This window comes from Ranitomeya imitator, chromosome 6 (genome assembly GCF_032444005.1).
Source record: "Ranitomeya imitator isolate aRanImi1 chromosome 6, aRanImi1.pri, whole genome shotgun sequence".
Classification (NCBI taxonomy): Eukaryota; Metazoa; Chordata; class Amphibia; order Anura; family Dendrobatidae; genus Ranitomeya; species Ranitomeya imitator.
In genome coordinates, this window is record NC_091287.1 from 147,766,677 (window position 1) to 147,780,562 (window position 13,886).

Below are 13,886 nucleotides of genomic sequence, written 5' to 3' on the forward strand. Positions count from 1 at the left end.
TACCGGGTCAAGAACAGAGTGCCCCCTCCTGGGATTAAGGCTCACTCTACCCGGGCAGTCGGCGCCTCCTGGGCGGTGCACCACAGGGCTTCCGCCCTACAGCTTTGCAAAGCGGCAACTTGGTCTTCCATCCACACGTTCGCCAAATTTTACAAGGTCCATACCTATGCATCGGCGGACGCCAGCCTAGGCAGAAGGATCCTGCAGGCGGCAGTGGTGAGTCCTCTGACCTGATGGAAGTCTGTTTTTCCCGCCCTTGGGACTGCTTTGGGACGTCCCATGGTTCCTGTGTCCCCCAATGAGAGGCGATAAAGAAAACAGGATTTTTGGTTGCTTACCGTAAAATCTGTTTCTTGAAGCCTCCATTGGGGGACACAGCTCCCTCCCAATGTTTTCTGTTGTTATCTGTTCTATGTCTGTTCTCGAGTTACAGTTCTCAAGTTTATGTTTATGGTTTTTCAACCTTGTTTCATTGTCTCCTACTGCTTTCTCACTAACTGAAGAGTATAATGCCAGTCGGTGGGGTGTACACTGCAGAGGAGGAGCTAACTTTTTTATTTGCATAGTGTCAGCCTCCTAGTGGCAGCAGCATACACACATGGTTCCTGTGTCCCCCAATGGAGGCTTCAAGAAACAGATTTTAGGGTAAGCAACCAAAAATCCTGTTTTACCATATAGTGAATATGGTAACAAAGATAAATAAAAATCAGAGGGCATCGCCAGTTTCACCAGGGGAAAGTGTGCTGGAGGCTAGGAAACTGCGGGCGCCGCATTGGAATGCAACCGCACCGTCCTCGGCAGATAGCAGGCGCGAGGAGGGAACTGTGGTCACCTTATATTGGAACACCTCCGGACTCTCCACGAGGAATGTGCTGGCGGTGTGATGCCTGGGAGGCCGCTGGGGGCTGTGCGCACGCGCGATCCGGCGCCCCCTATGATGCAAGCAACCGCATGGCACTCCTGGGGAAATAAGTAGTGCGCATGTGTGGGAACAATGACGCGATTAGCGCTGTGCATCACTGGGAAATCCAGTGATTCTGACACACTGCGTCGTCGGAAGCAAGGGGAGGGGTCGGAAGAGAATTTAAACGTGCAAATCCATGGGAAACAGCGCTTTGAGGCACCATGAGTGATCAGGAGCAGCCAGAAGGGCAGGTCCTGCGAGTTCAGTCCCCTCAACATGGGCAACATCCGCAGCAGCAGTGCGAACAGCAGCAACGCCAGCACCCACAGCGGCAGTGAAGGGCTTTTTCCCAGCAATGCAGTGGTGGCAGCCATTTGGGATCTAAGTGCAGCAGGGGCTCCAGCAGAACCACCAGACAAAAAGTGGACCCATCTGTGGAGATGGGCCAAAGCCGCTATCTACAGTTGGGTAAGTGAACTTCATGAAAGTCCACCCTTGAACTAGGGTCTGTTGTCTTTTAGGGGAAGAAATGTGTAGCAAAGTCCAAACATAGGACGTGTGCGATCTGCACAGAAGAGCTACCCACCACGTGGGGGAAAAAAGGCTCTGTACTACCTTCATAGCACAAACTATCTTTGAAGAGCCTCCAAAGTTTGCATCAGACCTGAGAACGCTAATCAAAAATCAGGTAGAAGATGCCCTCAAAGGCCTTAAGGGCTCAAGGAAAAAACGTAGATCCAAGCACAGGTCCCCTGAATCAAGTGCTAGTGAGGCGGAGAGCGACTTGTCAGATTCAAGCAATTCGTCATCTTCCCTTCCTCAGAAGGGGGTCGCAGCTGCTTACTGATTGAAGAGACAGGCGCCATTGTTAAAGTTGTCAGGACAACCATGGGACTAGTAGCCTCACAACCCAAGAAAACAGTCCCAAGACTTTGTTTAGTGGGCTAGAACAAAAAAAGCGGAGAGCATTCCCAGTAAATGAAAAAATCCAGTCCCTAATTGAAAGGAAGTGGAAGAGACCGGGGAAAAAAACTGTCTTCTAACCCCAATGAGAAAGTACCCCTTCGATGACCCAGTATGCTCTTTTTGGGAAATAGTGCCAAAGCTGGATGTGGCGATAGCAAAAGCCTCAAAGAAACTTGCCCTGGTTTTTCTTTTTATTTTTTAAAGCCATGGGGACATTGAAGGACCCCATGGATAAAAAGGCAGAGGCTTTTCTAAAGGGCCCCTGGGAGGCCGCTGGGGGGGGGGGGTTTAAAACCAGCTATAGCCGCCACATGCACAGCTAGGGCCTTAATTATATGGCTAGACCACTTAAGGTACCTTCACACTAAACGATATCGCTAGCAATCCGTGACGTTGCAGCGTCCTCGCTAGCGATATCGTTTAGTTTGACACGCAGCAGCGATCAGAATCCTGCTGTGATGTCGATGGTCGGGGCTAGAGGGCCAGACCTTTCTTTGGTCGCTGGCTCTCCCGCTGACATCGCTGAATCGGCGTGTGTAACACCGATTCAGCGATGTCTTCGCTGGTAACCAGGGTAAACATCGGGTTACTAAGCGCAGGGCCACGCTTAGTAACCCGATGTTTACCCTGGTTACCATCCTAAAAGTAAAAAAAAAACAAACGCTACATACTTACCTACCGCTGTCTGTCCCCGGCGCTCAGCTTCTCTGCTCTGGCTGTGAGCACAGCGGCCGGAAAGCAGAGCGGTGACGTCACCGCTCTGCTTTCCGGCTGCCCGGCGCTCACAGCCAGAGCAGAGAAGCACAGCGCCGGAGGACAGACAGCGGTAGGTAAGTATGTAGCGTTTGTTTTTTTTACTTTTAGGATGGTAACCAGGGTAAACATCGGGTTACTAAGCGCGGCCCTGCGCTTAGTAACCCGATGTTTACCCTGGTTACCGGCATCGTTGGTCGCTGGAGAGCGGTCTGTGTGACAGCTCTCCAGCGACCAAACCGACGCTGCAGCGATCCGGATTGTTGTCTGGATCGCTGCAGCGTCATTTAGTGTGAAGGTACCTTTAGAGTCACAATTGAAAGAGAGTCCCTAGAGAAACCATTCTAGATTCGGTCCCTGTAATGAGGGGCAGCAGTATTTCTAGCAGATGCATCGACGGACTCGGTCAGGTTAACGGCCAGGTCTGCTTCCTTTTCGAATGATGCAAAGCAAGCCCTATGGCTCAAGTGCTGGCCAGGGGTCCTGCAGACAAAATCAAAATTATGGTCCATTCCCTGCGAGGTGAGTTCCTGTTTGGACCTACGCTAGACAATATTTTGGACAAAGCCGGAGATAAGAAATCTTTTCCTGGGTTCCCCAGCTAGTCCTACAGACGGCCCTTTCTGAACAGAAGGTTCATGAGGAGAAAACCCCCAAAAGGCCACAAGGATGGATGGGAGGATAAAAGAAACAGAAGCAAGGGGTTCATGTTCAATAGGCCCTCCGATAACAAAAAACAACCCCAATGAAGGGGTTCTCTAGGTCGGAGGAAGGCTAGCTTACTTTCTCCCAGCCTGGGAAAAAAATATCCAGAAGTATGTGGATCCTGGATATAATAAAAATAAGTCTAAAGCTAAAATTTCATTCTCCCCCACCCCCTTCCTTCATAGTAACTCCACAAAGGGCAGCAAAAGACAAACAATTAGCCCTTCAGAAAGAAATTCTAGGTCTCATGGAAAAGCACGTGCTCCAAGAAGTCCTCTCCCAAGAAAGAGGCAAAGGGTTTTATTCCCCTCTTTTCCTAGGGAAGAAACCAGATGGGTCATACAGGACAATTATAAATTTAAAAAAAATTTAACAAGTTTCTGGAAACCCAACACTTCAAAATGGAAACAATAAAATCATCTGTGAGAATGCTTTTTCCGTCCTGTTTCATGGCTGTGTTAGACTTGAGGGACGGGTACTACCATGCACCCATGCACAAGGACCATCTCAGAGTGGAAGTCAAAATTCAGGGGAAATTAAAACATTACCAGTTCAGGGCCCTCCCATTCTGCCTGCCCATTACCCTGAGGGTATTTACCAAAATAATGGTGGAAGTTATGGCCCACATAAGAGAACAAAACATTCTGATGGTTTCATATCTGGACTAGCTCCTTGTAATAGGCGATTCCTCTCATCACTCCAAAGAACAGCTAGACAAAGTTATGAGGTCTCTGACGAGTCTGGGATGGCTATTAAATTTATCCAAGCCCTGAATAATAGGTGCAAGAGTACTTGGGAATAATCCTAGACTCAAACAAACAAGAATGTCGTCTTCCACAGGGAAAAATTCAGAACATGATACAGCTGACATAATGTATGAGAGACTCCGCTGTCACCACCTTGCGGAAGGCAATGTCACTGCTGGGATCAATGACAGCTTGTATTCCAGTGGGTTCAAGCCCATACCCGAGATTTACAATGGGAAATATTAGCAGGAACATCTCTTGGTGGAAATTTAGAAGGGCGGATAAACATCTTGTCAGGAACGGCCCGTTCTCTAGCATGGTGGGCGGATTCGAACAATTTAGCCAGAGGCATTCCCGGGGTATGGCCAATATCCCAAACCCTAACCACGGACGCAAGCCCCAGGGGTGCGGAGCGCACCTAGGAGATCAGATAACCCAGGGTCCTTTATCAGAGGAACAAAAGTTCGCTTTGCCAAACATGAAAGAACTGTTAGCGGTAAAACTCGCCCTCGTTCACTTTCTAGGCTCCCTTCAATCCCACTATGTAAGGGTATTCTTGGACGAGTGGTGGTAGCATATCTGAACCACCAGGGGGGCACCAGGTCTTGGTCTCTGATGGACGTAACAAAGTCCGTAACAAAGTCCATCTTTCATCTAGCGGAGGCCAACTAAGGCTTGTTGGCAGCACTCCACATAAAGGGCACAGAAAATCGGATGGCAGATTTCCTAAGTCGAACACGACTGAGAGAAGGGGAGTGGGAGCTAATCCAGACAGTATTCAATCAGATTGCATAACATTGGGGTTGGCCAGAAATAGACCTGTTTGCAAACCGCCGAAATCGGAAAACAGAGGTTTTCTGCTCAATTGACCCCTTGGGGAGCTCAGTTGCTCTAGACGCCTTTACGATACCATGGGATTACCATCTAGCCTACGCCTTCCTGCCAATAGCGCTGATCCCTTAGTGCTGAGGAAAATTTGGAAGGACAATGCGAGAGTGATCGTAATAGCCCCTTTCTGGTCGAGGAGGACTTGGTTTTCATGGCTGAGGATGATGTCCATCTCAGACCCTTGGGTTCTCCCGGACATCCCGGATCTGTTGTCCCATGGGCCAGTGGCTCATCCGCGGGTAGAGAACATGCATATGACAGCTTGGAACTTGAGTGGACTCTTCTAAGCAATATTGGTTTCTCTCCAAACTTAGTCCCCACTTAACTACAAAGTAGGAAACCGGTAACTACCGGGTATGGGAGGATTTGAAAAAAAATTATTGTGGTCTCGGGTGCCAATCTAGTCGGGGAAGTTCCACTAAACAAAATCTTAGAATTTTTACACAAGGGTTTGGAGCAGGGTCTGTCCACAAGTACCTTTTTTAAAAGTTTAGGTTGCAGCACTATGGGCCCTGTACAACCTTGACCTGGCCGGGAACCGTTGGGTAGCAAAGTTTACTAAGGCTTCAAGTAGATCCAGTCCTATTTCCCTTCATACTACTCCACCCTGGGACTTGAATTTAGTCCTTACTGCGTTAACTAAGGCTCCCTTTGAACCCCTGTTAGAAGCCCCGCTAAAAATTATATATCTTAAAACCTCCCTGCTAGTAGCTTTGACATCCACACGTAGAATTAGCAATATCCAGGCTTCGACCAATCAGAGACGCAGGATTTCCATGACAGACAGACAGAAAAACCCTTAGACAATTATATATATACTAGATTGTGGCCCGATTCTAACGCATCGGGTATTCTAGAATATGTCCCCGTAGTATATGGACAATGATGATTCCAGAATTCGCGGCAGATTGTGCCCGTCGCTGATTGGTTGAGGCAACCTTTATGACATCATCGTCGCCATGGCAACCATTATTACATCTACGTCGATACTGTGCCCGTCGCTGAATCAGAAACGTGGGATTTCTACGTCCTTTGACATCATCGTCGCTGTGCCCGTCGCTGATTGCGGCGGCCTCGACCAATCAGAGACGCGGGATTTCTACGTCGATACTGTGCCCGTCGCTGATTGGTCGAGGCCTGGCGGCCTCGACCAATCAGACGCGGGATTTCCAGGACAGACAGACAGACAGAAAAACCCTTAGGCAATTATATATATAGATAGATAGATAATGCAGCCCTCCCTATGCAGAATGTGATATAATGCAGACCCCCACAGGCAGACTCTAATATAATGTACCCCCTTAGGCCTCTATAGTATAATGCACCTCCATGAAAAAATACAATACACTCCTCTCTTCCTCTTGCTTCCTCCACTGCTCTGACCTGTCGTACATCTCTTGACAGCGGGCGCCGAGTAGTGCCATCGTGCCCGCTGTCAGTGTCTGCATCAGGGATGTCAGACGCTGAGAGGGGGATGATGGGAGAGGGAATGTGACTCATCAATGCAGTCAGCTGTACTGGCATCTAACTGATGCATTTGAAAGCGATGACTGATGGGGGGTCCACTGCTAGCACTGGGCCCCATAGCAGCCATGTGGCAGAGCAGGGAGATCGATTCTCCCTGCTATCTGTAGAAGGTAACTAGCCTTACTCCGCGTGGGCCCCCTCAGAGCACGGGGCCCGGTAGCTACACTATTGGTAGTATATTATTCACACAGATTTTTCTTTGTTTCTCTTCAAAAACACTTCATTTTACAGTACCAATAAAAAAGAGATGTGAAAAACTCCTGCACGCTTTTTTTTTTTTTTTTTTTTAAATCCTTGTAGTTTTCTAAATCTGCAGCATGTCAAGGCTTATGGCATTTTTTTTCACCCGTTCTAATAGAAATAAAGCAAGTCAATTTTTTTCCCCTCTTTGTTCCTTTTGCTGCAGTAAAAAACACCACAGGCTAACATACCTTGGCACTGCCGATACTTTGTGGGGTGACTCGAACACCATGGTTTATCAGGGGTACTCTGTCCATTAAAGGGAACCTGGCAAAGGCGTTTGTAACTAAAAGAGCCACCTTGCGCAGCAGTAATACTGCATTCTGACAAGATGGCTCTTTTAGTTTGGGTCCCTGGCACTGCTGCAATATTCGCTTTTGAAATTTGTCCCTCATACCGTGAAAACGCCACGGGGGTAGCTCTTTTCCCCTAATCCAGACGCACCACAGCCATCAATCATGGCCTCTGCACGCCAGGCCATGAGTGACGGCTGTGAGGCATCTGGATTAGGGGGAAAGACCTTGGCAATTTCACGGTATGAGTGACAAATTTCAAAAGCGATTCTGCAGTTCCAGGAACAAGAACTAAGGCTACGTTCACATTAGCGTCATACGACGCAGCGTCGCCGACGCAACGCACGACGCTTTGGAAACGCACGCAAAAACGCACCTTTTTTGACGCAAGCGTCGGACGGATGCGTCGTAAAACGCAGCGTTTTTGGTGCGTTTTTGTTGCGTTTTTACAAAAAACGCAGCGTTTTACGACGCATGCGTTGTCAAACACTGATTAGATCTTTAAACACAATTTAGTGTCTAGACACTAGATAACACCACCAATGAATATACCCCGGCATACATTATTTCCAACCATAGAGCATCAACATGGATCGTCCCATGGAGAGTATCTACCTCACTTTTCAGCTGGAATTAGCCCTTGCTATAGCTTATGCTTTTGCCTGTCATGAACAGAGGAGAAGAGACAAACTACGGAGGAGTCGGCGTTTTTGGCTACACCCTATAGTGGAAGTCCGAGAGAGTCGTGGAGCCTACCATTGTCTGTTTGGCGAATTAAATGAGAACCAGGATAAATACTTCGAATACACCAGGATGTCAAAAGACAGCTTCCGATATCTGCTGCGTCTGGTGGAAGGAACCATTTCCAGGCAGGACACGCAGCTCCGTAAATCGATTTCCCCTGAGGAACGTCTGCTGGTGACTCTACGGTACGTAATGGAATGTGAAGGATTTATATGTTCTTGCCATTTTTTAAAGTAACGTGTTTTGTTTTTGTGGGGTGGGGGATTGTAATTAAAAATGAAAAATTCTTTCATACCAATTTAATTAATTATATTTATTTATTTATCTTGTCAGTTTCCTGGCTATCGGAGAGACATTGAGATCACTGCATTTCCAGTTTCGGATTGGAGTCTCCACACTGTCTGGGATTATTGCCCTTTCATATGGTGCACTACACTTTTCTCATACCCCAAGATCGGACAACAGAGCAGGTGGAGGCGTTGGTCTGCTCCTTTCACCAAAATGTACTTTCCAAGTTATCCCCCAAGTACCCTCACTTGTCTTCCCTTCCTTTGAGGTCCATGTGGTCAGACTCTACGTCCCCTTCTCCATGCGAGTGGTGGTGGTGTATCGTCCTCCCGGCCCCTCTCATCAGTTCCTGGATCATTTTGCCACCTGGCTTCCACACTTTCTTTCCTGTGACACCCCCACCCTTATCATGGGTGATTTCAACATCCCTATTGCCTCTCCCCTCTCCCCATCTGCTTCTCACCTTTTGGCTCTAACCTCCTCTTTCGGCCTCTCGCAGCATACTAACTCGCCAACACATGAAGATGGAAACTCCCTTGACTTGGTCTTCTCCCGGCTTTGCTCAGTGGATGATTTCACAAACTCCCCTCTCCCACTCTCTGACCACCACCTTCTTTCATTCTCTATCAAGAACTGCCATCCCGCTCAGGTCACCCCCACTTTCCACACTTATAGAAACATACAGGCCATTAACACCCAGGAACTTATGAAGAACTTGCAGTCCTCATTGGCCCCAATCTCCTCCATCTCATGTCCTGATTCTGCTCTGAAGCATTACAATGAAACCCTGCAAAGTGCCCTGGATGAAGCTGCTCCTCCTATACATAAAACAACTCGGCACAGACGGCAACAACCGTGGCACACGCTGCAAACACGTTTCCTGCAGCGGTGCTCCAGGTGCGCAGAACGTCTGTGGAGAAAATCTAATCTACCCGAAGATTTCATCCATTATAAGTTCATGCTAAAGACATACAATTCTGCCCTTCACCTCTCCAAACAAACCTACTTCAACACCCTCATCACCTCCCTGTCCAATAACCCTAAACGTCTCTTTGACACGTTCCAGTCCCTACTCAACCCAAGAGCGCAGGCCCCAACCACGGATCTCCGTGCTGACAATCTGGCCAATTACTTCAAAGAAAAAATTGACCATATTCGACAGGAAATCATCTCCCAATCTCTTCATACCATGCACTGTCCTCCCTCCCCCACTGCATCTAGTTCACTCTCTGACTTTGAACCAGTTACAGAAGAAGAAGTAAGCAGGCTCCTTGCATCTTCTCGCCCGACCACTTGCACCAGTGACCCCATTCCGTCACATTTCCTCCAGTCCCTTTCCCCGGCTGTCACCTCTCACCTAACTAAAATATTCAACCTTTCCCTCACTTCCGGTATTTTTCCCTCCTCATTTAAGCATGCCATCATACATCCATTACTTAAAAAACCATCCCTCGACCAAAACTGTGCCGCTAATTATAGACCTGTCTCTAATCTTCCCTTCATCTCTAAACTCCTCGAACGCCTGGTCCACTCCCGTCTTACCCGCTATCTCTCAGATAACTCTCTTCTCGACCCTCTTCAATCTGGTTTCCGCTCTTTACACTCTACTGAAACTGCCCTCACTAAAGTCTCTAATGACCTACTAACAGCTAAATCTAATGGTCACTACTCCATGCTAATCCTCTTGGATCTCTCTGCAGCATTTGATACTGTGGATCATCAGCTCCTCCTCACTATGCTCCGCTCCATCGGCCTCAAGGACACCGTTCTCTCCTGGTTCTCCTCCTATCTCTCTGACCGATCCTTCACTGTATGTTTCGCTGGTTCCTCCTCCTCTCACCTTCCCCTTACTGTTGGGGTTCCTCAAGGATCAGTCCTAGGCCCCCTCCTCTTCTCTTTGTATACTGCCCCTATTGGACAAACAATCAGTAGATTTGGCTTCCAGTACCATCTCTATGCTGACGACACCCAACTATACACTTCTTCTCCTGATCTCACGCCTGCCTTATTAGAAAACACCAGTGATTGTCTTACCGCTGTCTCTAGCATCATGTCCTCCCTCTATCTGAAACTAAACCTGTCAAAAACTGAACTCCTCGTGTTTTCTCCCTCTACTAACCTACCTTTGCCTGACATTGCCATCTCCGTTTGCGGTTCCACCATTACTCCAAAGCAACATGCCCGCTGCCTTGGGGTCATCCTTGATTCTGACCTTTCATTCACCCCCCACATCCGATCACTGGCTCGCTCTTCTTACCTGCATCTCAAAAACATTTCTAGAATTCGCCCTTTTCTTACTTTCGACTCTGCAAAAACTCTTACTGTTTCACTTATTCATTCTCGTCTGGACTATTGTAACTCTCTACTAATCGGCCTCCCTCTTACCAAACTCTCCCCGCTCCAATCTGTCCTGAATGCTGCTGCCAGGATCATATTCCTCACCAACCGTTACACCGATGCCTCTACCTTGTGCCAGTCATTACACTGGTTACCCATCCACTCAAGAATCCAGTACAAAACTACTACCCTCATCCACAAAGCACTCCATGGCTCAGCACCACCCTACATCTCCTCTCTGGTCTCAGTCTACCACCCTACCCGTGCCCTCCGCTCCGCTGATGACCTCAGGTTAGCATCCTCAATAATCAGAACCTCCCACTCCCGTCTCCAAGACTTTACACGTGCTGCGCCGATTCTTTGGAATGCACTACCTAGGATAATACGATTAATCCCCAATCCCCACAGTTTTAAGCGTGCCCTAAAAACTCATTTGTTCAGACTGGCCTACCGCCTCAATGCATTAACCTAACGATCCCTGTGTGGCCTATATTAAAAAAAAAAAAAAAATTAATTAACTGGTTCATGCAGCTTTACATGAACACCCAAGCCTTACACTATGGCTGGTCCGAATAACTATAGCAATTGTTACCATCCACCTCTCGTGTCTCCCCTTTTCCTCATAGTTTGTAAGCTTACGAGCAGGGCCCTCACTCCTCTTGGTATCTGTTTTGAACTGTATTTCTGTTATGCTGTAATGTCTATTGCATGTACAAGTCCCCTCTATAATTTGTAAAGCGCTGCGGAATATGTTGGCGCTATATAAATAAAAATTATTATTATTATTATTATTGCCGACACTTGCCGCGCATTGTGGGACAACCTCCGGGAGGAATTTTTACCCATCCCTACAAGAGAAATCTGGCTTGCCAACGCCCAAAAATTTGAACAAGTGTGTTCTTTCCCTAACTGTATTGGAGCCGTGGACGGGAAGCACATTAGGATTACCAAGCCTTCAAGAAGTGGATCTCTTTTTTTTAATTATAAAAAATACTTTTCCACCGTGCTGATGGCAATTGCAGGTGCGGACTGCAGGTTTATCGCTGTGGACATTGGAGCTTTTGGTCGTGCAAATGATTCACGGACATTTAAGGAGTCTGATATGGGCCGAAGATTGTACAATAACAATTTTAATATCCCCCAGCCACGACCTCTTCCCAACACCGACGGCCCGGCCCTGCCATTTGTTGTTGTTGGTGATGAGGCTTTTCAAATGAGTGGCAACCTACTTAAACCTTACTCAAGTCGTGGGTTGGACCGCACCAAAACTATATTTAATTACAGACTGTCCAGGGCCAGAAGAACTGGAGTGCGCCTTTGGCATCCTGGTCTCCAAATGGCGTATCTTAGGATCCGCCATAAATTTGAAAATTGAGACAGTGGATGAGGTGGTGAAGGCGTGTGTGGTTCTCCACAATTTTATTATTGATAAAGAGAGAGTCAACGTGGAACTTGATGAACCCATTCCAAATCCATTGCCTGATTACCAAGCTCATCCTCTGCGGACAACTGTGGAGATTGCTCATATGAGGGACCAATTTGCTGCACACTTTGTTTCAGATGTTGGCCGTGTTTCATGGCAAGATCAAATGGTTTAATTCTTCGTGTTATGATGTCATGTAAACACCGTGTAGTCCATGTCATTTAACCATCCTATGTTTGGTTATTGTTATAATGTCCCCTGATTTTCTAATGCGTTGTGTTTTGAAATAAAGTTCTTGTGCCTTTCCGTTTTCACCAAACAAATCTCCTATACGTTTTTTCATAGTAATAATAGAATTGTAAAATCCAATATTGAAAGTAATGTGTGTCACACAAAATTTGTGTGTTCCATAGTTTTGACGTATAATAACATGATCGGCTCCCACCTTGTCAAGCATTTTTAATCCTGCAGACTATTTGCATATGGAACCTGGCTTGCAAACTCTACAGAGTTAACACTATTGTACTCAGGATGGTAGAAATCGTCCTGAGTCAAATAGTGGCGACACTGTGAACATTGCTTCCACCTCACCTGACCAATAATCTTAAGGTACATTAATAAAAGTATTATCCAACGATACTGACCAGTGATACGACTGGATCGAGATCGTTGTTGCGTGGTTGCTGGAGAGCTGTCACACAGACAGCTCTCCAGCGACCAAAAAAGAGCAAGTCCCGTGTAATCTGGGTAAAAGCGCTTTGCCACACTCACGATGTTTACCATTGTAAATGTAATTTTAAAAATTACAAAAAAACCTTACACTCCGGTGTGTGAAACGTCCATCGCCGTCAACTTCCCGTACTGTGGCAGCCCTAAAGCACAGCACAGCGTTTATTATTAAGTCAACGGTGTGCTCAGCTTTACGGGCGTTAATCACAGTATCAGTGCGGAAAGATGACGGCGAGGGACGTGGTAGACACCTTTTTATATTTGTGGGGTATTGTTCACTTTTTATTTGAGTGTTTAAAACAGTGCGCTAGTAACCCAATATTCCCTTGTTTAAAACAAAGACATCGCTGGATCGGTCTAAACTCGCCGATCCAACAATGACAGCGTCTGATCAGTTACCCAAAAAAAATTCCAAATCATTCGCTGACACCAAAAAACTCACAGCAGGGGCTCAATCGTTTTACGATTTCAGAAAAGATAACGTTGGTTACACAGAAGAAACCAACTTTATCTATACTGAAATCGTTGTGTGATGGTACATTGTAAAAAACTTGACATATTGAGCAATGCTGTTTGTGTTTGTAACATCTGAGTACAATGAGCGACAGCCCTATAAAAAAGGAAATAACAAAGTGATACAATATTGTCACACATTGCACATCAGGTGTTACAAAGACAAGATTTGTGTGTACGGCGCAAGGTGTGATTTGGTGCAAACTTTATTTGAGACAATAAAAACCAATTTTTTTTTGAAAAAATATAAAATTTATTTAGGGTACAGAAATAAAATTGGGGAAAATGTTTTTATGGGGTACCAATATCCGCAACTAAAGGGGATTCATATCCCACAGTTTTTTGGGGTGTAAAGGAGACCGAGGAGGAGGAGGACGAGGGGGAGGAAGCAGCATACTCTATCACACTAGACGGGATGCCGACATCAATCCAGGAAGTGGATGGTGGTGAGACGTGGAAAGTAGCAGGTGAGGGAGGAGGAGGGACGACCAGTGTCCTTGGCTGGCTACTCCGGCTCCGGGTCGACCCAGGCTGTGTTGATGGTGTACTCCTCGTTGACCCAGGCTGGGTACTGGGTGTGCTCCGTGTAGACCCAGCCTGGGTACTTGGTGTGCTCCGGGTCGACCCGGGGTGTTTTCTGGTGGTACTTAGGGGAGCAGCCATAGCCAAGGACGTACTGGTTGTTGTTGTCGTCGTTCGCTTCTTCTTCTTTTTCCTCCTCTCTCCCTCTGGGTGTGGGTCGGCACCCCGTCTGTGTCCCCTTGAAGGCCTGTCAGGCTCAGAACTTTGGGGCTCTGTTCTGTGGTGGCGGTGGCCCTCAGCACGCGGAG